Source organism: Chelonia mydas, chromosome 7 (genome assembly GCF_015237465.2).
Source record: "Chelonia mydas isolate rCheMyd1 chromosome 7, rCheMyd1.pri.v2, whole genome shotgun sequence".
In the NCBI taxonomy this organism is placed as follows: domain Eukaryota; kingdom Metazoa; phylum Chordata; order Testudines; family Cheloniidae; genus Chelonia; species Chelonia mydas.
In genome coordinates this window covers 41790504-41817949 of record NC_057853.1, presented here as the reverse complement: position 1 = coordinate 41817949, position 27446 = coordinate 41790504, and the positions used below count along the sequence as shown (strand labels likewise).

The following is a 27446-nucleotide window of genomic DNA, read 5'->3' as shown; positions in this document are numbered from 1 at the left end:
TTCTATGTCCTTAATTAGCTTAGTGGGCTGAAGGTTTAGATTTTAATTCCTCCCTTTTGGGCTTTGGAATGGCAAGGCCTCCACATCCTAAGGAAGTTAACTTGATTGTTGCTAGCCCCATTTAGCTTTCCATTTGAATTAGAAAGATATATTTTTTTAAACATTTATATATTCAGGAAGATGGTAAAACATTTCTACAGATCAATACAAAGCAGAAAAATACCTTAAGCTGAATTATAAGAATGCTAGTAACAAACACTTGTCCACAATTGTAGCTTTAGTGTTCAAACAGGATGAAACTTGTAATGTTGCCTGGCACGAAACCAGAGGTGTGATGCAGACTGCAGTACAGGTGAGCAGAGAAATTCAATCCTCCAACTTATTTCTAGATAATTAGCAGATTGACAGAACCCTCTCCCCAAGTGGCAGGACTGCAGCTGTACAGCCTTTTCATCTTCCGCTGTGACAGGCTGCAGGGTTTGTGCCCATCTGGAAAATGTTCTAGCAACAGACAAGCCAAGTAAGATCAAGTGTTTCTTCTTCTATGGTGCAGTGTATAAGAAAGCTGATGAAGTGTACTCTGTGTATGTCAACAATAAAAATATCCGCTGCAGAAATGTGAGGGACAAGAATAAATTAAGAGAAATAAAACAAGCTCTTGCCTGTATTGTATTAGCTGATGAACCATTTTGAATCCAGATAAAGATTTGGTTTAAAATAGTCGGAGATGGGATGAATTGGATACAAGTAATTTTAACTTTTTTAAAATTTGTATTGCGGTCTACATTTTTAAAAGTGATTGATTTTTGGTGCCTTGATTTTTGAATGTTGAACTGGAGATGCAAAAGGGCATAATTTTCAAAAAGTGCTGAGTACCTTCTCACAGAAAAGTCCCTTTAGGTGTCAAGTTGGGAAACCAGAATCAATAGGCACGATGGAAAATTTAGACCTGTATGTCTGACACTTGTCAGCTGTTACATCAAGTAGAACTTACTCTAGTTTCATTGATTTGAAATTATCCTTACCAGAAACAGATGAGAGAATGTCAGTCAAAGTAACTAGAATCAATACAGGGTGGATCTCAAATTGCATGCAAGATAGAATTAAGAAAAGGGGCCAGATTCTGCTGGTACACAAATAAGACTGAGAGGAACTACTGAAATCCACTGAACAGAATTCTGCCCACAGGTTTCTTAGTACTGAAAGGAGAGAAAATATGGTAGAAGAATATGGACTAATGGTATAAATAAATATGGTAGAAGAATACGGACTAATGGTATAAATTAGCCCTATTTAACTGTTCTATCAGAAGGGAGCACTCAACACTTAAAAAAAAAAAAGCAGCTCCTGAAAATAAATTAAAAAACCAACTTGTAATCTAACCTGTGCAAAACACACAGGATTCAGAAATATTAGTGTTTCAGAATAGGATTAGACATTTACACAAACAAAAATAACATCTAGCAGGGATGAAGACATAAGAGCTCTCAATGCTCTTGCTTCAGGGCATATGCTTATCCCTAGCTGGGGTAAGGAAGAAATTTTCTTCCATGGCATAGTATTGCACCCAATGAATTACATGGGGGTAAGGAGGGAAGAGGTATTATGCCTTATTCTGAATCCATCCACCACTGGCTACAGTTAGCGACAGTACACCAAACTAGATAGACTAGTGGTCTGTTCAAATGTGTCAATTTGTGTATTTCCAGCTTAAACTGGAGCAGAATCAATGAAAGTTTTAGAAGTTAAATGCAAAGCTTGGAACTCTTTTTTTACCTGTAGCCTGACAGAGTAGTAAAGCTTGGAGTTACATCAGTCACTCATGTAACATCTCTGTTTACTGTCATGACGGTAAAATGTTCTATTGTCACAGGCACCAGAGAGAAGCTCTGATTCATTAGTGCTAATTGCAAGTTTCCAAATAACTAAGCAATTACTACAGTGGTAAAACTCTAGTATTTTGCTTTCAGTGTTGGTTTATTTGATACAATTTATCCACTTAATTCCTTTTATTTGACACCCTTTTAGTTTGGCAAGTAGAACAGAAGAATAATTGAATTTTAGTATCTTTTGAGTTTGACCTGTCAGATGAAAAACTGCTTTCAAATCAGGAATTAAGATATGGGGAATAACCTGAAGTTCTGGCTCATTTCTAGAAGCCATACCTAGCCAAAGGCCTTGTTTTGGTTTGGATAAATCAGAACCATATTCAGTACATCAAGAAAGGCTAGAAAATGAGGTCACAGTAAGTCTTCCTATTAATCCACAGTGAAGTAAGTTAACAATATCCAACCTTTGCTACATTCCTGACGCATCTCTGTGGCCTCTTCTGCCTCTCCCACCCCTTCCTCTGTGACTGCCTTCTATCTGTCTTTAACTGGTTCTCTCTTCTAATTCCCTTCTCTTCTGTAGATGTTTCTTTTGACACTTCGTTCATTGCCATTAAGTAGTGTTTAAAATTTACTGTATGTAAAGATAAAAAACTAGTTAATTCTTAGCAATAGCTTGTATGTAAAGAAGTGGATGGTTGATTGTGGAAGTAAAGCGGTGATTCATGACAGACATTTTGAGGCAACATAGAATCAAACAATCACACAAGTCTCTCTGAGATTTGAAAAGCAGCATTTTAGAAGCCATTCTACTGCATAGGCCCTTTCTCTTTGATTGCTTATTATTGGGACAATTTGCAGAATCATGCTTGATGTTATCCAACATGGTCATAGCTAGCACTGTTTCCTGAACACAGCAAACAAGCCTTTTTAAAGGACCTTGCCAGCTGAAAATATTTCTCACGCATGCACACAACCCCACCCTAAGGGACCAACAAAAACTGTTGCTGAGATGTTCTTCTAGTTGTAGAATTGTTCTGACTTGATTTGGAGATAGCTGCCTCCACTATCAGGGTGGGAGGTTGCCTCATAAGGATGGTCTGTTCTACAGGATACACAACACACATTTAGTTTTAACTTGATAATGGTGTGTGGGCAGCCCTGACATAATCAGGCAAAGGATCAAGTTGACTAGAAAAGAGAACATCTCATCAAACACAAACAAATCAGTAACCAGCAACTCTTAGGAAATAATGAAAGAAACATGACAGCTTGACAAGGTTATGGCAAATACTTATGGCAGTCTTTTTTTAAATGTACTAAAAAGGAAGCTACCACCTACAGAGTCTAGTATATCATTTAAGTAGTATAAAATCAAATTTTCATGTAAAATGTACTGTACTGTGCAGCATCTAAATGCATATACATACATTTTAACCAGGACGAAGTGAAGCAACTAACAGTTTACACCTCTCCTGCATATTTTATGGTTTGTAAAACTGGCAACACTGATGTGACAGGGTTAATGAGTTCTGACTCATGCTTTTATACTCTGAGTGCTCCTGTTTGGCTACAGGCCATGATGTTCTGAAAGCATATCAGATCTCTTAACTTGGTTACCACATTTTATAAACATTGAACAAAATTCAGGAAATGCATCCACTATTTAGGAAGGCATCACCTGATGCCACACCAGCTGAACACGATACTTCATGCAATAATAAATCAAACATTCCTACCATGAGATGTGTGTATAACCCAAGTTCAAAAACTGATATAAAATCAAATGCATTCATTTCAAAAATATTAATGTACCACCTGATAAACCTAATGTACGATATTATGAAACTGACAGAACATATCAAACTCTGCAAGTTAAAAGATGAGCTCATCTAATATACCAGCCACTAAATCTGATGTTAAATACTGAAAGAGAGCAACTTTTTAGGGCCCAGGTGTTAGACCCAATCCTGAAAAGTCTTCCTCACAGCAATCATCCCATTGACTTGAATGAAACCAAAGGCATGAATAAGAAAGAGCTGCTTACATGAGTAAGCATTTGGGAGGTCGGGTTCCATTTCTATGACTATAGGCAAAGCACATGTCTAAATAGTTCAGAATGGGGTCTCTGTAAGCACTTATATATACATTTAGTGCTATTTAATAGGGGTAAGCTTTCCTGACTGATAGTACAGTGTCAAAATGCAAAGATTTGAAAACTAGAAAACAGGAAAACCAATGAGAACACAATGTGGGCTTACTCTCCTGCAATAAACAATACCATACAGCTGCCATACAAATAATAGTTCTCTAACTTCATTGTATGTGGTCCAGCCCACAAGCACTATGCCCCATGAATAAGGATGAAGGGCAAAAGCACATTCTGTTTCAGTTGAAAGCAGACTATTCTTGGATACTTCACATAAATGAAATGAAAAATATAGTCTATGGTCTATATAGACAGTATATAGAATATTTGTTGTAATTAACCTTATTGAAGCAAATATACACACCCAGTGTATTAGACTAATATTACTAGATAATGTTACAGTGCAACTGGTAGTAAAATCCACTGGGTGGGGTGCTGGACTAGGACTCAGGAGACTTGGTTCTATTCCTGCCTCTGCCACTGACCTGTCATATGGCCTTTGGTAAATCACTTCATCCCAATGATTACCTCCTTTTTTGGCCCGCAGCACAAGCCTCCTGGGCACACTTGGACAAGCTCTTGCTCGATGCAAGAAGATCATTCCAGTTGCTGAGCGTAGCTCATTCCCACCTTCCAGTGCAGGCAGGCCCTAGATAAGCTGACCTGAATACTACTTTTATTCTTTTTTCAGACCTGGAGAAAACAGAGTTTCAAAGCTATCATGTTCTTGCAGTGCTGCCAGCAGTAAGGCACAAAAATACATGCACTGGAGGAAACATATGTGAGAGTAAACCACACAGAATCCCCATCACATCACGGCCTTAGAGCTGTGGTAGAGCTCAGGATATGGTTCTTACCATCACACCAAGGATATGGGGGGTTTAACTAGGAGTAATGAGGAAAAATTAAAATAGCAAAAATTTGGACTGGACTGTCAAGGGAAAAGTTCCTGACCATGTAATGGATTAGGTTGTGAAAGTCTCCCAAAGGAAGTGTTGGTCACTCCTCACTTGATACTTTTTAAAGCTAGATTGGGCAATGTGTTAGAAAATGTAATGAAGGGAGCAGTGCTGTATTGGCCTCGAGATTGACTGGATGATCTAACAGCTCTTCTTCACCTCTGGCTGCCATGATAATACAAACCCTCACCAATATAATATGAAGGGTTTGGCTTAGACTGACAAGAGCCTGAAATATCAGAATTAAGGCTTCCATACTAGCTTTACACGCTCCTCTCTACAGTTTTAGGGCCTGACCTCCACAAACACTTGAAGATGTGAATTGGGACTTCAAGGTATGATTGTGTACCCTTATGTATTTTACATACTATGTGGGTTGCAACATAGTCACATTTCACAACAGGACAGGTTACAAACAATCTCTGTTTAGCACTAGAGCTCCTAATTTTAGAGGGCATAAATCAGAATGATTTTGTTTTTAGCAGAGATTTGTTTTTGTTTGCTGGCCTTTGATTTTTTAGGTAATCTTAAAGAATATACAAATTGCCCATTTTAGCACTCAATCCCTGCCTGCCTGAACCTCCCTGAGCGCAAAAACACAAGATCCAAATGATTCCAGAAGAGTTATACACTAGATACTGGCTGAGTATTGGAGTAACCAGATGAAATTCTCCAACCTGTGTTCTTGTACAAATGTACTATAATATGGTCTGAGCTGAGTAGTTTGAGGAAATGGTCAGAGTGACCTTTATATACATTTATATTTTCCATAAAGGAAGTCTGTGTCTGACCTTCTCTTCAACACATTTCCTTTTTGTTACAATGGCAAATTGGATATTTCTAGGATGCCAGCAAAATATCTGCCGAGCCACATTCGAGTAAGATATTAATTTGTATCAAGTTTTACTTGCTGCTTGAATCTCCCAGATAAAAGGGAACCTGGTGGCAACTAGCCTACAGTTCTGAACATTCTACTGTTTGTATAAGTCTTTGGCGTTGCATAGGAGATATCTGTAATTTTTCACTGGCCAGCTTTTATCAATCCTGCTTGACTGTAACTTTGAAAGTTTATGCACTAGTGAGATTTCTCACTACTTCTGCACTACTTTCTTGCACTGGACTCAGCCTGTCAGTGGAATACGAGACTTAGCTGTAAGAAACAGCTGTGACTAAAGCAAAGCTACAGGTACAAATTAAAAGGAGCTGCCAATGTACTGAAAGCCTTTGGTAACATTGCATTTTTTTTTTTAGAGGGATCAATGTCCTGTTTCCTGATACACTTATTATTCCATAGATCGCTTCAATGGTTTGTAATCATATAGGTGTCAGGGACACCTCTGGGGATACAGCACCGGACTTCATTGAACATCCCTATTGTATAGAAACTAGGGCTGTCAAGAGATTAAACAAATTAATCGCACGATCAAACAATAATAGAATACCATTTATATAAATATTTTTGGATGTTTTCCACATTTTCAAATATTGATTTCAATTACAACACAATACAAAGTGTACAAAGCTCACTTTATATTTCTTATTATAAATATTTGCACTGTAAAAATAAAATACTAATTTTTCAATTCACCTAATAGAAGTACTGTAGTGCAATCTCTATCATGAAAGTTGAACTTATTTTTTGTACATAACTATACATTTATAACTGCACTCAAAAACAAAATATAAAACTTTAGAACCTATAAGTCCACTCACTCCTACTTCATGTTCAGCCAATCGCTCAAATATTACTTGTTTACATTTGCAGGAGATAATGCTGTCTGCTTCTTTACAATCCCATCTGAAAGTGAGAACAGGCGTTTGCATGGGCACTGTTTTAGCTGGCGTTGTGAGATATTTATGTGTCAGATGCGCTAAAGAGTCATATGTCCCTTCATGCTTCAACCACCCTTCCAGAGGACATATGTCCATGCTGATGACGGGTTCTGCTTGATAATGATCCAAAGCAGTGCAGACAAACGCATGTTCATTTTCATCATCTGAGTCAGATGTCACCAGCAGAAGGCTGATTTTCTTTTTTGGTGGTTTGGGTTCTGTAGTTTCTGCATCGGAGTGTTGCTCTTTTAAGACTTCTGAAAGCATGGTCCACACCTTGTCCCTCTCAGATTTTGCAAGGCACTTCAGATTCTTAAATCATGGGTCGAGTGCTGTAGCTATCTTTAGAAATCTCACATTGGTACCTTCTTCGTGTTTTTGTCAGATCTGCAGTGAAAGTGTTCTTAAAACAAACAACATGTGCTGGGTCATCATCCAAGACTGCTGTAACATGAAATATATGGCAGAATGTGGATAAAACACAAAGCAGGAGACATACAATTCTCCCCCCAGGAGTTCAGTCACAAATGTAATTACCGCTCTTTTTTTTTTTTTTAAACAGGTGTAATCAGCATGGAAGCATGTCCTCTGGAATGGTGGCCAAAGCATGAAGGGGCATACAAATGTTTAGCATATCTGGCACGAACATACTTTGAAATGCTGGGTACAAAAGTGCCATGTGAACGTCTGCTCTCTCTTACAGGTGACATTGTAAATAAGAAGCGGGCAGCATTATCTCCCGTAAATATAAACAAACTTGTTTGTCTTAGCGACTGGCTGCACAAGAAGTAGGACTGAGTGGACTTGTGGGCTCTAAAGTTTTACATTGTTTTGTTTTTTGAGTGCAGTTATGTAACAAAAAATCTACATTTGTAAGTTGGACTTTCACAATAGAGATTGCACTACAGTATTTGTATGAGGAGAATTGAAAAATACTATTTTTACAGTGCATATTTATAATAAAAATAGTATAAAGTGAGCACTCTACACTTTATATTCCATGGTGTAATTTAAATCAATATATTCGAAAATGTAGGAAAAAATCCAAAATATTTAATACATTTCAATTGGTATTCTATTGTTTAACAGTGCAATTAATCATGATTAATTTTTGAGTTAACTGCAATTAATCGACAGCTCTAATGGAAACAAACTTTAGATTTCAAAAAGCTCTAGGAATTAGATCAGCCTACCCTGAAAACTGGGGGAGGGTTTGGAATCCAGGGCTGCACCTTTTTTCATGGGCACTCCATCTCTTTCTAATGAACAAAAAACTCCCCAAACCCTGAGATCCTAATATTTCTGAATTTGAAGAGAAACTTTGCTGGTTGGGACATCTCCAGTTTGCTTTGTTGATCTATTTGGAGACAATTGAGGTTCTCAGCATATAGGCTTCTGTCATTTCCTGCATCGAACAGTACGAGTTTGCTGGAGCTAGTGCCACAGACTAGGGCTATTTTGTACTAAAACAATACTACTACTATGTCACATTAGTGTGAAAAACCTAGGCCTTGTTCCTGCACCACTGAAATCAGTGGAAGCTTTGCATTGACATGAATGGGCACAGGATCAGGCTCCTACTTCAGATCCAAGGAGAGCGGCTTTTGCCTGCCCATATCAGTGGGTTAAACAATCCCTCTGAAAGGACAGTAGCTTTCAAGACAGTCCAGAATTGTGCAAACAACGTCTTGATTGAGGTACCTCTTGAACAGTCATTCACCCTCTTTGCATGGGTGAGGTAAACAGACAAGTCCCTGACTCTGATATTAGTTTCTCAGTGAAAAAAGAAAAACAAAACAACCAACATGTTGTAAAGAAATTACCTTCACTAAAGGGTCAAAGGCCAATTTTGTTTTATTCAGCTGCCACAGGCTGATTTTTTCCTTTTATTCATGCTATGCCAAGAGATGGACAGCTTAAGCAAGACCTCAGAATATTTCCCAGAGGAGCTGTGCCCTCAGATCCTAACAAATATTGCCACTGAGAACAAATGAAATATACACTTCTACGCTCCTTTCCACCCAGCCCCCACAACTACCCACACTGATAGGAAGAAGAAGGGAGGGAGAAACTCTCCTTCATTCTCACCTTCCCCTACAGTCACTCTTTGCTTTTCTGCTGATGTAGGACATGAGCCTGCAAAGCGCTGAACACTATGGCCCTGATCCAGCAAAACACTCTGCACTTACTTAATTGTAAGTACCTGAGTAGTTCCACTGAAATCACTGCAGTCCCATCTTGTTTCCGTAGAAACACATGACAAATCTGTTCCCTACCTCTTAAGAGAAGCCACAATTTCCATGCAAGTGGGTTGCGCTGATGTTGGTATTTTTAATCATGCTGTACATTTTTTCCTTCTTTTGTTCTTGTTCTTTAAGTTCTCATTGTATGAGAAGCCAGGCATTGTCAAAGCAGAATTTGAATGAGGATAGGGTTGCTTCTGCACTCTCCCATTCCTATGTGCTTTTTTTTTTTTTTTTGGGGGGGGGGGGGGGGTCATACCTTCATTGTAGCAATGCCTGTGCTCTATTAATGTTAGCAATTGTGGCTCTAGCCTTCTGCCTCTAACATTAGTATGGAATAATCATCAATGCAAGATTCTGAATTTGCACTTAATCAGACATTACAGTGAGGTTTCCTACATAATTAACCTTTCAGGTAAGATCTTACTTGGTGTAAATTAGCATAGCTTCACTGATTTCCATTCAATGGAGCTATGATTGCTTACACTGGCTGAGAATCTGGCCCTTTTTTTCATTTGAGTTCAACTTAAATAAGCCCTGTAAACTGTGGCAAGCAGGACCTAAATCCTGCAGTAAGAACCACTGCTTTCTGCTGTAACCTGATGCTGAATTCTGTAATTAACATCATTTTAGAGTAAACTCAGACATTGCTGTTGAAATAAAAATGAAAATAAATATAGTCAGTGCAGTAATCCTCAGTGAAAGGTGAGGTTTGCCAATTTTTTGACCCTTGGATTCTGAGGTGGATCTGCACTAGTCCAGATACTTGCCATGGGTCCAAGTGGCTTGAGGGCAACTGTATTTTCTCTCCTAAGGAGATGTTTTGGCAGGTCTCACTGTCCTACCACACTGCTTTCTAATGGAAGATGATAGAAAAAGGAACCTGGATTAGTAACCTAAATCCAGACCTCTCTGAACTAAATCTGGCCACAAACATGGATCTGAGTATAAATTAAGATTTGCTTATACCATGGGCCAGACTGGAAGCTTGAATTCAGACTCTCCTCAGACTGGAAAGAGTCTGAACCCAGATTGAGAAGGGTCATAAGAACGGCCATACTGGATCAGACCAATAGTCCACCTAGCCCAGGATCCTGTCTTCCAACAACGGCCAATGCCAGGTGCCCCAGAGGGAATGAACAGAACAGGTAATCACCAAGTGATCCATCCCCTGTTGCCCATTCCCAGCTTCTGGCAAAGAGAGGCTAGGGACACTATCCCTGCCCATCCTGGCTAATAGGTCCATCAATGGCTATCTTCCATGAATTAATCTAATGTTTTTTATTTTTTTATTTTTTGAACCCTGCTATAGTCTTGGCCTTCAGAACATTCTCTGGCAAGGAGTTCCACAGGTTGACTGTGCATTGTGTGGGGAAAAAATACTTACTTTTGTTTTTTTTAAACCTGCTGCCTATTAATTTCATTTGGTGGCCCCTAGTTCTTGTGTTATGAGAAGGAGTATAAAACACTTCCTTATTTACTTTCTCCACACCAGTCATGATTTTATAGACCTCTATCATATCCCCCCATAGCCCCATCCCTTTTCCAAGCTGAAAAGTCCCAGTCTTATTAATCTCTCCTCATACAGCAGCCATTCCATATCCTTCATCATTTTGTTGCCCTTTTTGAAACTTTTCCAATTCCAATATATCTCTTTTTTGAGATGGGGCAACCACATCTGCATGCAGGGGTGTCAAGTTGTATGGGCCCCTGGTGCCCATGCTCCAGGAATATTCAGAGCATGGGGGGCCCAGATCCACCAATGTTTGGGGCCGAGTCTCCCCCGGCCCTGCCTGCTACCTCCCACGCCTCCCTAAAGTGTGTTCCGGCCCTGCCTGCTGCCTCCGGGTGATTAAAAAGGGCCTGGGGGCCCCCGCAGCCACCACCGGCAGCACAACGGGGCTAAAGCGGCTTCTTGCCTGCCTTGCTCTGGGTGGCGCGCCACTCCCGGAAGCGGCCAGCATGTCCCTGCGGCCCCTGTGGGGTGGCTGTGCGTGTGTGCGCGCGCACTCCCGCCCAGAGCACCGACTCTGGCATTGGAACTGTGGCCAATGGGAGATGCAGGGGCAGTTCCTGTGGGAAGTGGTGCATGGAGACCCCCGGCTCCCCCATCTGTTAGCTGCTGCCAGAGGGGTGTGTGGGCCACTTTCAGGAGCTGCCAGAGGTAAGCGCTGAACCCCTCCTGCACCCCAACCCCCTGCTGCAGCCCAGAGCTGGCAACCCGTACCCAAATTCCCTCCTAGAACCTTAGGTTGCGGGGGGTGGGGGAGGGGAAAGGAGGGGCAGGACTTGGACCTGTTCTGGGCACCACCAAAAATTATACAAACCTGCTGCCCCTGTCTGCATGCAGTATTCAAGATGTGGGCATACCATGGGCTTGTTGTGCTGTATGCATATTTGCAGTGTGAGAGAGTCCTAAGATCAGCAACACTTTACAGCTCTGCAAAACAGTTGCAATAACTCCTGCAGTGCACATGAATGTCCCCAGATTTCAGGAGACTCAAACCAAAAAAAGATTAAAACCTTTGGGTAAAGCTGGAGCCAGAGTTCACTAGTCAAGGTTTCATTTTGACACCATAAGAAATCCATTGTTTTGCATGGTGTTGTGGTATTAAACTCACCTAGGAGAGCAGAGTTTCATTTAACTTTGACAGGTTTCAGAGTAGCAGCCGTCTTAGTCTGTATTTGCAAAAAGATTCGGGGAAAAAAAAGGGTATTCTATCTGCTACCCAAGATCCATAAACCTGGAAATCCTGGACGCCCCATCATCTCAGGCATTGGCACCCTGACAGCAGGATTGTCTGGCTATGTAAACTCCCTCCCTCCCTCCCTCCCTGGCCCTACATTACCAGCACTCCCAGCTATCTTTGAGACACCACTGACTTCCTGAGGAAACTACAATCCATCGGTGATCTTCCTGATAACACCATCCTGGCCACTATGGATGTAGAAGCCCTCTACACCAACATTCCACACAAAGATGGACTACAAGCCGTCAAGAACACTATCCCCGATAATATCACGGCAAACCTGGTGGCTGAACTTTGTGACTTTGTCCTTACCCATAACTATTTCACATTTGGGGACAATGTATACCTTCAAATCAGCAGCACTGCTATGGGTACCCGCATGGCCCCACAGTATGCCAAAGTTTTTATGGCTGACTTAGAACAACGCTTCCTCAGCTCTCGTCCCCTAATGCCCCTACTCTACTTGCGCTACATTGATGACATCTTCATCATCTGGACCCATGGAAAAGAAGCCTTGAGGAATTCCACCATGATTTCAACAATTTCCATCCCACCATCAACCTCAGCCTGCACCGGTCCACACAAGAGATCCACTTCCTGGACACTACGGTGCTAATAAGCTATGGTCACATAAACACCACCCTATACCGGAAACCTACTGACCACTATTCCTACCTACATGCCTCCAGCTTTCATCCAGACCACACCACACGATCCATTGTCTACAGCCAAGCTCTAAGATACAACCGCATTTGCTCCAACCCCTCAGACAGAGACAAACACCTACAAGATCTCTTTCAAGAATTCTCACAACTACAATACCCACCTGCTGAAGTGAAGAAACAGATTGACAGAGCCAGAAGAGTACCCAGAAGTCACCTACTACAGGACAGCCCCAACAAAGAAAATAAGAGAACGCCACTAGCCATCACCTTCAGCCCCCAGCTAAAACCTCTCCAACGCATCATCAAGGATCTACAACCTATACTGAAGGACAACCCATCACTCTCACAGATCTTGGGAGATAGGCCAGTCCTTGCTTACAGACAGCCCCCCAACCTGAAGCAAATACTCACCAGCAACCACACACCACACAACAGAACCGCTAACCCAGGAACCTATCCTTGCAACAAAGCCCGTTGCCAACTGTGTCCACATATCTATTCAGGGGACACCATCATAGGGCCTAATCACATCAGCCACACTATCAGAGGCTCGTTCACTTGCACATCTACCAATGTGATATATGCCATCATGTGCCAGCAATGCCCCTCTGCCATGTACATTGGTCTAACTGGACAGTCTCTACATAAAAGAATAAATGGACACAAATCAGACGTCAAGAATTATAACCTTCAAAAACCAGTCGGAGAACACTTCATTCTCTCTGGTCACTTGATTACAGACCTAAAAGTGGCAATTCTTCAACAAAAAGACTTCAAAAACAGACTCCAATGAGAGACTGCTGAATTGGAATTAATTTGCAAACTGGATACAATTAACTTAGGCTTGAATAGAGACTGGGAGTTGATGGGTCATTACACAAAGTACAACTATTTCCCCATGTTTATTTCCCCACCCCCACTGTACCTCAGACGTTCTTGTCAACTGCTGGAAATGGCCCACCTTGATTATCACTAAAAAAGGTTTTCTTCCCCCCACCCCACCCCTGCTCTCCTGCTGGTAATAGCTCATCTTAACTGATCACTCTCCTTACAGTGTGTAAGGTAACACCCATTGTTTCATGTTCTCTGTGTATATAAATCTCCCCACTGTATTTTCCACTGAATGCATCCGATGAAGTGAGCAGTTGCTCATGAAAGCTTATGCTCAGATAAATTTGTTAGTACTTGTGGCACCTTAGACTCCTTTTCTTTTTATTTAACTTTGAGTTTTTGCATCCAAATCTCAATGTGAAACTTAAGAGCTGGGGAAGCCAGGCAGACAGAGACCAAAATATATGTTCACACAAGTGAAAACTGAAGTAAGAGGTTCATTAATGAACCTGATTTTCACATAGCTCCAATATCCTTGGGTCTTTGCTCCTCTCATGGCAGTTCTTCTTATTTATATATTGCAGGGGCAGATTCTGATTACACAAGTACAGATGCAGAGGACAAATGGAGCCCACTGCTCCTTCGCTCTCCTATGCAAAAAGCCACCAGACTCCAGCAGGTTTGATCATATTGGCAGCAAGATGTAAGTGTTATACTGCAACTAACAGTATTAGAGACAAGAACTGGTCAGAATGTCCTTTATCATTTCTGGATAAAGGAAAAAAAGCCCTTTTAAACTTTGATTTAAAAAAAAAAATCAAGAAAATCCAAATGACAGCTCCCCAACTGCCTGCCTGCAAAGCTATTGTAAATTTTACTTTCGGCCTGCTTCCAGGAATGCTGCCAAGGCTGAGCACCCTAGCTCTCTGCCGCCTCAGAAGGCTGCCAGGAAGCCAAAAGATTCCACTACTGCTCTCCTGAAATAGAATTTTTCTTTAAATCCCTTCCCACAATTTTTTTTTGATATTTTATCTGAGTTCCAGATACATATTTTTCAAAAATGTGATCCCCCCCCCACACAGAAAACTTTCCTTTTTCTGATCAACTCAGTTAGATACTCCAAAGGGTTAAACAAACTACACATGGCCAACTACATGTCTATCTTCTAGACCAGTTAGTCTGAGGCTGGTGCTGCAGGGAGTCCATGTTGCATCTTTATAAATGGTGCAGTAGTTTCCTTCCTATGAGAACCCTTATATTTGTATTCTGGTTGCGGGGAGGACAGAATCACAGAATACCTCCAACAGCTGCTGCAGTGTCCCTCAACACTACGCTAACTGTTACTTGACTAGGAGGGCTACAATATAAACCTTTACTGTAGTTATGTACATTATAATTTCAATAACTTGAATAAAAAAATTGATCATGTTTATCTTTCAAAGGCAAGGAACACAGGATCAGTTAGCTAAATAAAGGTATCTGTGCTCAATATACTGTGAGAGAATTTGTACAATATCACCAGCCATGACAGATGGAGAGAGAAAGCATTTCTTTTTCAAAATACCACAGCTCTTCTCTTCAGGGCTGGCAACTGCCACAACAGTATGAGGAAAAGTAAAATTAAAAACAGATCCTAACTTGAGAGAAAACAAGTATCAATACAGCTACATTGCTGGGAGCATATTGCTAGGAAATCACACACATTCACACACAAAGCACTGTCTGTATTCTCTCACCATGTAGGGGAAGGGTTTCTGGTTTTGTCCATCAAGATGCATAACTTGTTGAGCACCTAACTCCAAGGAACAGTAAATACAATAGCATTGTAGTTAAAGAAAAACAGGCACAAGCTGAATGTGCTGAAAAAATTGAAAAGTTAATCAGCATGAAAATGACCCTGTAATTCTTCAAAAGGACTGCCACCCTTTTTCTATTCATATGAGTGGCTATTTTAAAAAACTCCTGTTTTCCAGAGTAAGTGGAATTGGCTCACTTGGGGGCTACCCTTTTCCCAGTTTCTCCTCCCCTTTTAGAATATACACCTCCTTCACATATATGCAAGGGAGTATGGACAGTATAAAATAGAACAGCCTTTCAGATGAATGTACAGTATTTGGCCAGTCAAATTCCAGTATTCAAACTGAGCAAAATGTAAATTCTATCTATAAATTCTTACTAAAGTATATTAGTAAAAGGTAACAAAAAGACGCTTTAAACTTTGTAAAAATGAGTTTGTGCAAAAATTGTGCATCTTGGTAAAATTCTTTTTCATTCATAGTGTTTAAGCATGGCCTATGACAGGTTCTTCCCCTAGCACGCTGGGAGGCAGTGTCTCTGTACCTGGCCTGCACAGACTATATGCCTCCCAGACACCAGTAACAGCAAGTACATCTCCTCTTTCTTGTTTTAAGGTCAATGCTACACCATACTCCATTAATTCTCTTAGTTCCAGACCGACAGCAGGGGAAAGAAGAGGTGATGTACTTGCTGTTACTGGTGTCTGGGAGGCATATAGCCTGTGTAGGCCCAGTACAGACACACTACTTCCCAGCGTGCAAGGGGAAGAACCTGCGCTGGTGACCCCTTGTCATGCATTAAAAAAAGACGTTGCTTGTGCCATCTCCACCACTGGCCTTCTAACACTTCCTCCCTGTTGGGTGGGTGGAAAAACACTAGGCCGCAACCCACTCCCCAGTGAATCGAGGCACATGCTTCTGGGTCTCTGAGCCCTGTTGGCTGAATTAACGGCCATCCTCATATCTGTATTCAGGGAACACAGAAGGCATGTTATTTCTGCCTGGAGCACTATACATGAGTGAAGGGCTTCCTGCTGGCTGAAAAAGTTAACTTATTCTTCAAATTTCAAAATTACAAAGCTGTGTTCATTTTGAAGTGTTCAAAACAGGCTCAGATTCGTTTTCAAACTTTTACACAAACTGTTTATATTTTATTTAACAACTTGGTGTTTATTAAATGAACCATTTTGATTATATATTTTAAAATTCAAACAATGGCATTTTTTTGTGGAAAAACAAAATACTTTGACAACATTGACCATTTTTTCACAAAAAAGTTGTTTTAGGCCCTACTTCAGAAATTTTTCATTGAAAATTTTTGACCAACTGTAGTGCTGATGCCCTAATGTTGGGGTACCCTAATCATTTTATGTGCAAAAACTGAGACACCTTAAAAAGGTCCTGATTTTCAGAAAGTGCTGAGTGACCATCTCTGAAAATCAGTCCCCTTCAAGATGGCTGAATGTTCAAAATCACTAATCACTCTAAAAAATCTTGACACCCTCCCCCAAGTTTCCAGTACTGCCTATCACATCTAGTACATTCTTAAAATATTTACTTGAAAGCTTAACTTTCTCTAAATCCATAGAATCCCTAATATTATGGGTCTACTCCCCTCAGCAACCCTGGCTACAATGTGAAATTGCTGTATAAATAACACTGCACAAGCTTTTTCCTCAATCCTTATATATATATAAAAAAAGGTTAAATAAACTGGATTGTGTGGGACTCGTGCACAATCAATAGGAAAACAGCAAAAAGGTAGTTAATAGCCAGCAAGCTTCAAGCAGTGTGAAGATTTCTCCATTTGAACATGCTCCCCCACAGGGTGAAAAGAAGGAATGTTTCTCCATTTGAGTCTTCCTTTTATTGTAAATCTGTACTTGTCTAATTCTCACCCACAGACTGCTGTGTGCATCTGTTATAGAAGCCAATTTGAGTCTTTTAAGAGGTGCTAAAATGGAGGGAAGGATCCTTAACTCAGAAGCTTTACATATATATTTAAATAAAGAAATGGGGGTCTTATGCAATCAACGGAGGACTTCTAGCTCTCGATCAATCTACAGTCATTACTGTGCAGCAAAGATTAATGTGTTTATATAGGAGTAAGGGTAGGCATCTGGAGGCAGAGCTGCTGTGATTCTATCATCCTCTCAGTGCTCAAAAATCTTTTAGAAACTGTTACAATACCAAACATCCAAATTAGCTTGTGCTTTGTAGCCAGAGTTTAGAAAATGAGTTTAGCTGCACTTGTTCTGAGTGGCGTAATCCTGGAGGACTCTGTGTAAGGACGCTTGATAAGTTTGGTGAGGAAAGAGGGAACTTTAAGGGGCTTCACTCAAGGTATTTATATTTTCTTAGCTGATTTTTTTTTTTTAAAGAAACAAATATAAATCTGACTTGCTGGTTTTTTTTCCTTAAAAAACTAGACATGAGCCCAGAATAAAACTCCAGATCCAAACTATCCTTGACATGCACCTGGTGATAGAATCAGGACATCTGGTTACCACTCTATCTGGAAATGCCACGAGAGCAGCCTGTATCAAAGTATCAGCATCTCTGCTTTCAGTGCTGGACAGAATGAGAAAATGCAGAGGTTGCTGTGGAAATGAAGAGCAGAATTAAAAACGTTTCTGAACCTGAAGAAAGATGGATTTGATACATGTTTTAGGTGAAAGTTGGGGATGGTTCTTACATTTAGTAATGTTGGAGTGAAGTTCACCCATCCTGCACAAAAGCAATCTGCCAGTGTGTAGTGAAGTAAGTAATAGTGAAGGATCCATGCCCAACCTGCAATTGCAGAGCTGCAATTCAGTCCATTTGCTGAGCTGCTGGCCTTCTACATGCCATATAGAATGAATCTAGGCCACTGGTTCCACAGAAGTACAGAAGCCATAGCTTGTTGCTTCAAGCCCTCCTTTATTCATTAGTATAGCTCCACTCTCCATGTAATGGGTCAAACCTATATCAAGTGGAATTTTGGCAACTATTTAGTTCTAGCGGCTATTCAAGAGAGGGAGTCTGTGGTACAGTAAAGATGTGTGCCAGAAAAGCTCTCTTTACTAATACAACAGCTAACTAAATTATAATCCACAAAACTCATTAAATCAGTAACTGTTACCCACAAACAAGTCGTCTTCATAGTGGCCCCAATCCAACAACTCTTATTCAGGCAAATTTCCCATTGATTTCAATGAACCTGACTACAGATTGCAGCAGTATTGCTCAACCCAAGAATTCACAAATCATCAGACCCCAAAATAATGTAGAGTTCTTTTTATTTGCCTTTGAATGTTTACTGTTCACATTTTCAGTCTTTCCTCTGCAACCACAGGGGCTCAAAACTTAGTTTTCTTTTAGATGAAAACTGAGCTTATCATGAAAGAATTACGGAAGCTGGGGCTCTTACAACAAACACCAAATATGAGAGTCATGATAAAATCATGAGCTGGCAACACTGTCTTGGATTGGGCTTCATTTGATTAATACTAGCCAGCTAAACTTTAGAATTTGATTTCAATTAATTTGCCTTTCAATGAGAGATTAAACAATGTCTCTCTTACCATTTGTTACTGAGGTTTCTGTGCAATTCAAACAGATTTTTCTGCAGTCTAGGAGCTTGAGCAGTTTAACAAATACCACACTACCGGGAACAATTCAACCTGACTCCTGAAGTTGGGAATTGCTTGAATGAGAATATAATATCAGTTCATGTCTCACTGAGATATTTTCACCTGTGGGAGTCAGGTACCCAAATGCCACTGATATTCAGTAGGACTTGGGTGGCTAATTCCATAGGCATCTTGGAAAACCCCAGCCCTGGCCAAAGCTGAAAACCAAAGGAAAAAGAGCAAGTGGGAAGTAAAACAGTTTCCCAAACTTAAAGAGCCTCCCCTAGGGAGGATTCTCATGCATTCAGTGTTAGGGCTTGAGTCTTCAAATGCTTAAGCATGTGCTTACCTTGACTTGCATGACTCAGTGGGAGTAGCCATGTGTGTAAAGTTAAGTATGTGCATAAGCACTGGAAGAATCAAGACCTTTGGTTACCATATAAGTGAGTTTAGATGAGGGTGTCTGTTTTGGTTGAAATTAATAAAATTCCACTGAAGCCAAAATCTGGGTATCACTATTTCTAAAATGAAACCTGAAGCACCAGCATTCAAAGTCTTTCACTATTCACCACATGGTCATCTGCCCTCATGTCACATGTTGTGGATAAGTTTACCGGGTGAGGGATTTACAGTAGATGTCACATGGCAAGCTTTATGGTCCACAGAGAAAGTGACAAATAATCTTGTCTTAGACTCCACTCAGCGTCAACCCAGGTTTGATTTACCATGAAGGCAATGGAGCCTACTGAACTGGTTTTGTACCAGACATGGAATTTGTGCTGCTGCAGAATTTCGGTGGCGTTTTAGAGAAAGTCCACTATGTCAATGTGGGCAGCTACAAACCATGACACATACTGTTGAAGACTGCAAAATGACAACTTCCTGGAGGTTTTCATACCTTGAACATCATTGATAAGAATGCTGTGGCTTGCATACACCAAAAATAAATAAATATTCACTTTTTTTTTTGTTAAAGCCCTTTTGTCAATTAAAAACTGAATGGTACAAAAATTAGAAAAATATCTGAGGCTGCTTCTTAAGCCTCAGAGCAAGTCACCTGCAGATGGTAATTTATAAGTTTTGAGATGAAAATTATAATCATATTTTTAGTAATCTGCATATTTAAATACTTGTACTTAAAAGTACTGACTTGGAATTTCCATAAAAGCCCCCAAAGTAAACACTGTGAGACCACATTGAGCAATGTTATTATATCAATCACCTTCATGCTGTGCTCAGAATACTAAAATAGGGACAAGTTAACCTGAGAAAAATGAAGGAAAAGCAAGTGTTAGTAAAATACAAATTGAGGGAAATGGTTTACATTATGACTAAAAATACCCCAGGAGAGAGATGGGCAAATGTTTTGTTATGAAAACTGAAACCAAAGTGAACTTGTTTGGTTTCAGGTTTTGTTATAAATTCAAACCTCAGCTTAGGCTGCTCGAAAGGTTTACTGAGGTTTAACCCTTACAAAGCAAACGTGGGTTAAATGATGGTTTCATGTAGTACACACATTTTTTTAAAATACTACAGCCAAGAATCTAGGTGAAGTTAATCTGTGTTGACTGAGTTTCAGGTTTCTGGAAGTGGTTTGAATTTGCCCTCCCTGAGTTTTGTTTTGATATTCGGAATGCGGACACTTATTTTGCAATAAAAGTGTCCTATTTCCATTGTGCTTGAGTCAGCAAACAGCAATCTAATAGCACCACGGGAGGTGGTGGTGGGGAAAACTAATACGAAATGAGTAACCACACAAACTTGCACCAAAATAATTTAAAACAACTTAGTTATTTTGGTGCAAGTTTGTGTCTAGATGAACCCCTACACTAAAAGGAATTAGTGTAACCAGCTGTCCTCCGGTTAAACTTGTACTATTTGGGAAGGGACCACTTTATCTAGGCTAAGCAAATAAAAACTAAAGCAACCAGTTATTTCCAGCTTATAGTGTAAGGAGTACTTAGCCTACTCGGGTACAGTACATGCTAGAGGAAAATAATGAGGTGGTGTTCTGGTGGCTGTTAAACTGGAATAGTAATTATATTGTTCCCTGCAGATTGAAGGATGACCAGATTGTCCAGGGAGAACAGTGCAACATACAGCCAGCCAACAACTGGGAGTCTCCTCTACAGATCTAAGAGAAGGATTATTTTGTTCCTTGTATGGAGAATTAAATAAGCTTTTTTCTTTTTATTGCTTTTCCCAGAGAAGGATAGTTATTTCTGTGTGCCTTACTGTTTTCTTATGACTTATGGCTTAATTGGGAATTAGTTTTTCAAAAGGTGATGCTTTGAACTGAATAAGCTGTGCAGGCTGGTAAGCTAAAAATAGAGCCTAGGTGCAAGTCACCCTGAGTTAAACCCTTGTAACAGAGCATAATTTGGCAGAGTTACATTGGATACATTCTTCTCCTTCACTGGTGACCATGTTTGTGGATTTTTTAATACTTGAGCTCCATCTTGTTTTCGAAGTAGTGAAACATATCATTTAAAATAGCCAGTCAGGTTGGTTACCAAGATATAATATAGATGTCATTCTAGTTGGATTACTGTGACACACCTTTCTGATTGGTGAATCTCAAAATAAGCAGATGTTTGATTTAGTTCTGTGAAAGAGGGATAATATTTTTTAAAAAACAGGTTTCCTTCCTTGCATTAACACCTGAGCTGATTAAAATGGAGCATTGAACCTAACTCTGTCCCATTAATGCAGATGGTTTACTTTTTTACATTTTTCAGCTTGGACAACAAAAAGTTTTACTTTTGTTTTTAGCTGATTTTACTTCCTGTGTCTCATGAACTACCATAATGTCTCTAAAACACAGCAGGGGCATATTCAATTCCAATAAGAGGTTTTTGTTTTGATTAAGATTGAGGAAATAGTATTGTTAATTTAAGACTTTACAAAACCTAAGCACCCATAAATTTGAGTGCTTCTCTGAAGCTGCTGAACCTCCTGAGCCTGCAAAAATTAAGCTCAAAATTTGTCAATATGTTCTCAATATGCAGCTACTGTGACTTCTGCTTCCAGCAGGAACCTGGAAGGGCCAAAGTGAGAACTCAAAAATAATGGTCAAGTGGAGAAATTAGCAAACCTTTTTCAAACCTCAAAAAATGTTCAGTTGATGTGTAGCATGAATTTTGGGCAAAGGTCTGCAGAGAAGGGTGGGTACAGGTTGTTTTATTTGAATGAATTTGCTTATTCCTAATCTTATTCCCATGACATCACTCAAGGATTTCAGACACAAAAAAATAAGGGAAAGATTGGTGAATAACAGCTGATATCATTCCCTTGCTTACTAAATGTAAGGAGTGACAGCATGCCTACAAGGCCACAATTTTCCGTGGATTTTATTTCTCTACTTAAAATTGTGCACGCTTATAAACAGCCAGCTTGGAACTCATTACAATTCTTATAAATATTTCAGAAATTTAAAGGCTTTGTGTAATGTTGCCATAAAATTAGTGATTCTAAAATGTTATCTACATACTTCATTTTCTTCATGGAAACACTATCCACTGCGTATCAATGTGGATTGCTGGAGATGAAACTGTGGAAGTTGTTCACACAGCTGTGGACTTGTTTCCTCAAGGGCTGTCTCCTAATCTCAAGTTCCTTCAATTGCCATGGGGCTGCCTAGACTGTCTGTCCCTTCTTATGCCTGGTGGATGACATTTCCCTTTGTTTACTTTCAAAGCTAAGAAATTCATGTAATATCATATGTTTGGGAATAGGTCCCTTAGCAAATTATTCATGAGATCTGAATTATGCATAAGGTTTTTGTTATGATAAAAAATAGTAGCTTGTACTGTCATATTTGCCTTCTGCGGACATTTAAATATACACAGCCCATGCTTTCCTAATCCATGGCCCATTTAGAGTCTAGTTTTGAGTATGAATAAACTACATGCTTTCCACAGTCTGCAGCATCAAAACTAAATGCAATGTTCACTTCCTTGGTATACACGGAATATTTTTAAGGATCCATAGGACCTGATCCTGGCAGGTGCTGAGCAACCTCAGCTCCCAGTGCCATTACCTCACAGGATCAAGTCTTAATGCTCAGATGTCTAGGACAAATGCTGAATCATTTTGTAGTTCAGTGGCAATCCCAGACAATGAACAGCTTCCCAGCATTTTGCATTAATTATAGTAAAGCAATACAGCTGCCAGCAGGTAATTCTGAGTAATTCCTGGCCTTTTCAGCCTTGTCTTTAAGCTAGGCACAGACTGTAGGATTCAGAGAGCATTTCACAGCCCTGCATGCAGATGTAGCAATGAGACATCCATGGTCTTAGCATCAAGTACAGCAAACCATATGGCTCAGGAAGGTTGTAACATGAATGTCTCTCTCATCCATATGTTATGCTGGGCTTTGTTTCAGTGAGGAACTTGAGCAGCTCTTTTTAAAAAATGGACAGTGTAAAAACAGCTTTTCCTTTGTCATTCTGCCCCTTCCCCCCACAGAGATTCATATGTTCTCAGTATTAGTTGCAGTTAAGCACCACTAGTGTTTTCAGCCCTGTACAAACCTGAAATACACAGACCTCCTGTCCCAAGGATCTTGCAATTTATGGTAAACGATAACTTCCCCTCTGCCCCTACAGACGGCTTTTGGTGCAGTTGGGATTTTTTGTTTAAACCTTGAAAGCTAAGTAAATGGCTTAGTGACTGCACTGGAAGAAGTGTAATTTAGAGAGAAGCCTTGTAGAAGGTTCTGAAAAATTAAACTTCTCTCTGCCTGCTTCTGCATTTATTCCTTGTGCATCTGCACTTCCACATAGAGCTGGCCAGAAAACATTTCTTCTTCCCGCAGAAAATCTGGACTTTTTGTCAAAATTGAAAATCTCCAACATTGAAACGTTTTTAGCCTAAAACCAAAAAGTTCTTGGTTTTTCGGTAGAATATCAATTTTCCAGGGACAGATGACACTTATTACATTTTTTTTTGTTGTAAACCAAGTTTTCCGTCAGAAAAACAGTTTTGACAGAATTTGTGACTAGCCCTACTCCCAAGCTCCAACTGGGACCAGAGCTGCTGACATGCCGTAAAGCAAGTTTATCCAGGTCATTTTTCTAGGTTGGATAGAAACAGATGAAAACTTTTTCTTGGGAGACATAGCGTAGTTTTGCAGGCTAAAGCGGTTGAGGTAATTCAAAGCACTTTTGCGGGGAGCTTATCTGTACTCAGGACATTGAGGCATACCAGAGTGCAGTCTGTTCTTTAGAAGTATAATTATCCTTTGGTCCAATATCTCAAGAACTGAGAGTAAGTATTACACATTTCAGAGTAACAGCCGTGTTAGTCTGTATTCGCAAAAAGAAAAGGAGTACTTGTGGCACCTTAGAGACTAACCAATTTATTTGAGCAAGAGCTTTCGTGAGCTACAGCTCACTTCATCGGATGCATACTGTGGAAACTGCAGAAGACATTATATACACAGAGACCATGAAACAATACCTCCTCCCACCCCACTCTCCTGCTGGTAATAGCTTATCTAAAGTGATCATCAAGTTGGGCCATTTCCAGCACAAATCCAGGTTTTCTTACCCTCCCCCCCCCCCCCCCAAACTCACTCTCCTGCTGGTAATAGCCCATCCAAAGTGACCACTCTCTTCACAATGTGTATGATAATCAAGGTGGGCCATTTCCTGCATAAATCCAGGTTCTCTCACCCCCCTTACCCCCCTCCAAAAACCACACACACAAACTCACTCTCCTGCTGGTAATAGCTTATCCAAAGTGACCACTCTCCCTACAATGTGCATGATAATCAAGGTGGGCCATTTCCAGCACAAATACAGGTTTTCTCACCCCCCCTTTTTTTCCAAAAAACACACACACACAAACTCACTCTCCTGCTGGTAATAGCTTATCCAAAGTGACCACTCTCCCTACAATGTGCATGATAATCAAGGTGGGCCATTTCCAGCACAAATCCAGGTTTTCTCGCCCCCCCCCCCAAACACACACACAAACTCACTCTCCTGCTGGCAATAGCTCATCCAAACTGACCACTCTCCCCACAATGTGCATGACAATCAAGGTGGGCCATTACCAGCATAAATCCAAGTTTAACCAGAACGTCTGGGGGGGGGGTAGGAAAAAACAAGGGGAAATAGGCTACCTTGCATAATGACTTAGCCACTCCCAGTCTCTATTTAAGCCTAAATTAATAGTATCCAATTTGCAAATGAATTCCAATTCAGCAGTTTCTCGCTGGAGTCTGGATTTGAAGTTTTTTTGTTGTAAGATAGCGACCTTCATGTCTGTGATTGCGTGACCAGAAAGATTGAAGTGTTCTCCGACTGGTTTATGAATGTTATAATTCTTGAAATCTGATTTGTGTCCATTTATTCTTTTACGTAGAGACTGTCCAGTTTGACCAATGTACATGGCAGAGGGGCATTGCTGGCACATGATGGCATATATCACATTGGTGGATGTGCAGGTGAATGAGCCTCTGATAGTGTGGCTGATGTTATTAGGCCCTGTGATGGTGTCCCCTGAATAGATATGTGGGCACAGTTGGCAACGTGCTTTGTTGCAAGGATAGGTTCCTGGGTTAGTGGTTCTGTTGTGTGGTATGTGGTTGCTGGTGAGTATTTGCTTCAGGTTGGGGGGCTGTCTGTAGGCAAGGACTGGCCTGTCTCCCAAGTTTGTGAGAGTGTTGGGTCATCCTTCAGGATAGGTTGTAGATCCTTAATAATGCGTTGGAGGGTTTTTAGTTGGGGGCTGAAGGTGACGGCTAGTGGCGTTCTGTTATTTTCTTTGTTAGGCCTGTCCTGTAGTAGGTGACTTCTGGGAACTCTTCTGGCTCTATCAATCTGTTTCTTCACTTGCGCAGGTGGGTATTGTAGTTGTAAGAATGCTTGATAGAGATCTTGTAGGTGTTTGTCTCTGTCTGAGGGGTTGGAGCAGATGCGGTTGTATCGCAGAGCTTGGCTGTAGACGATGGATCGTGTGGTGTGGTCAGGGTGAAAGCTGGAGGCATGTAGGTAGGAATAGCGGTCAATAGGTTTCCGGTATAGGGTGGTGTTTATGTGACCATTGTTTATTAGCACCGTAGTGTCCAGGAAGTGGATCTCTTGTGTGGACTGGACCAGGCTGAGGTTGATGGTGGGATGGAAATTGTTGAAATCATGGTGGAATTCCTCAAGGGCTTCTTTTCCATGGGTCCAGATGATGAAGATGTCATCAATATAGCACAAGTAGAGTAGAGGCGTTAGGGGATGAGAGCTGAGGAAGCGTTGTTCTAAGTCAGCCATAAAAATGTTAGCATACTGTGGGGCCATGTGGGTACCCATAGCAGTGCCGCTGATCTGAAGGTAGACATTGTCCCCAAATGTAAAATAGTTATGGGTAAGGACAAAGTCACAAAGTTCAGCCACCAGGTTAGCCGTGACATTATCGGGGATAGTGTTCTTGACGGCTTGTAGTCCATCTTTGTGTGGAATGTTGGTGTAGAGGGCTTCCACATCCATAGTGGCCAGGATGGTGTTATCAGGAAGATCACCGATGGATTGTAGTTTCCTCAGGAAGTCAGTGGTGTCTCGAAGATAGCTGGGAGTGCTGGTAGCGTAGGGCCTGAGGAGGGAGTCTACATAGCCAGACAATCCTGCTGTCAAGGTGCCAAGATTAAAATATGCTCTGAAAAGTGACTCTAATAATTGGATTGTGACTTTCCATGTTTATTTATGCCTCTATCACGGGGTCCACTCACTGCAAGTAGTGCCTTCTGTTGGCTGTCCTGGGGATTAGCTCTGCCAGCTTGTGGTCTCCCTCTGGTGTTGTCTTCTCTCATCTTATCTCACTCTGCTGCCTCGCTCGCTCCCAGGTCTGCAGCTTCATCTCTATGGCTTGGCCCTCCGGCCAGGTCACTAAAGTCCTCACCTTCCAGAAAATTTGCAGTCTTTCCAAACCTGCTGTCTGTCTGGCACCTCCAACACCCTTGCTAGTCCCCAGTGGCTGGTAGGGGAATCCAGGCCCACCCTCTACATTGGGTTCCAGCCCAGAGACCCAATAACAAGCAGTCACAGTTTCTGTACAGTCCTACTCTTGCTGCTGTTTCCATGGGCTTCTTCCTACACTCTGGACATTCTGGCTTCCCCTCTCCCTGGGTTTGCCAGCCTCCAACTCTCTCTGCTCAAGGAGTGACTCTAGCCTACTTCCTTGCAGCCTTTCCCAGACCTTGCAACAGTCAGCTACCTGGCTATATGCTGGCCGCACCTGTTCCTACACAGCTGAGCCTACTCCTAATTAGTGGCCTGCTCCCTGGGTTCATTATCTCTTTTCCTATCTTATACAGTTTCTCCACAGTCTCTGTACCTCCCCTTCTATCAGGGCAACCGTGTGCCCACATTCTCCACCACAGGTGACAGGTTTCCTCACTGCTTGTGGTGTATCCTCTTGGCTATTCAGGGGATCAGCTCTGACAGGTGCTTCGCCTTCCTCAGCAGTCCCTCTACTCATCTTCTTCTCTGTCTGTAGCCTCTCTCTCCCTCTCAGAGCGGCAGCTTCTGATTTGTGGTTTGGCCCTCCCTCCAGGTTACCAAGTTCCTCCCCTTCTGGGGAAATTGCTGTTTTTCTGGACCAGCTGTCCAGCTGACGTCTCCAACGCCCTGTGCCACTATCTAGTGGCTGGTAGGGGAACCTAGTCCTGCCCTCTACACTAGGTTCCAACGCAGGGGCCCTATAAAATGCAGCCAAGGTCTGTACCGTCTTAGTCCTTGCTGCTGTTTCCCTGGGCTTCTTTCTACCTACCTGGCTCGCCCGTCTTT

At 41.1% G+C, this 27446-nt stretch overlaps 1 long non-coding RNA gene across 2 annotated transcripts; it reads left to right on the top strand.

The window, feature by feature from the left end:
- The first annotated feature begins 214 nt into the window (after window positions 1-214).
- On the top strand, window positions 215-20805 carry LOC122466577. Of its 2 annotated transcripts, none has more exons than XR_006292206.1 (3): window positions 215-352; window positions 13844-13962; window positions 20723-20805. It is a non-coding gene; the product is annotated as an uncharacterized LOC122466577 (long non-coding RNA). The 2 variants fall into 2 exon arrangements; XR_006292207.1 differs by lacking the exon at window positions 215-352 and adding an exon at window positions 435-520.
- The last annotated feature ends 6641 nt before the right edge of the window (window positions 20806-27446 follow it).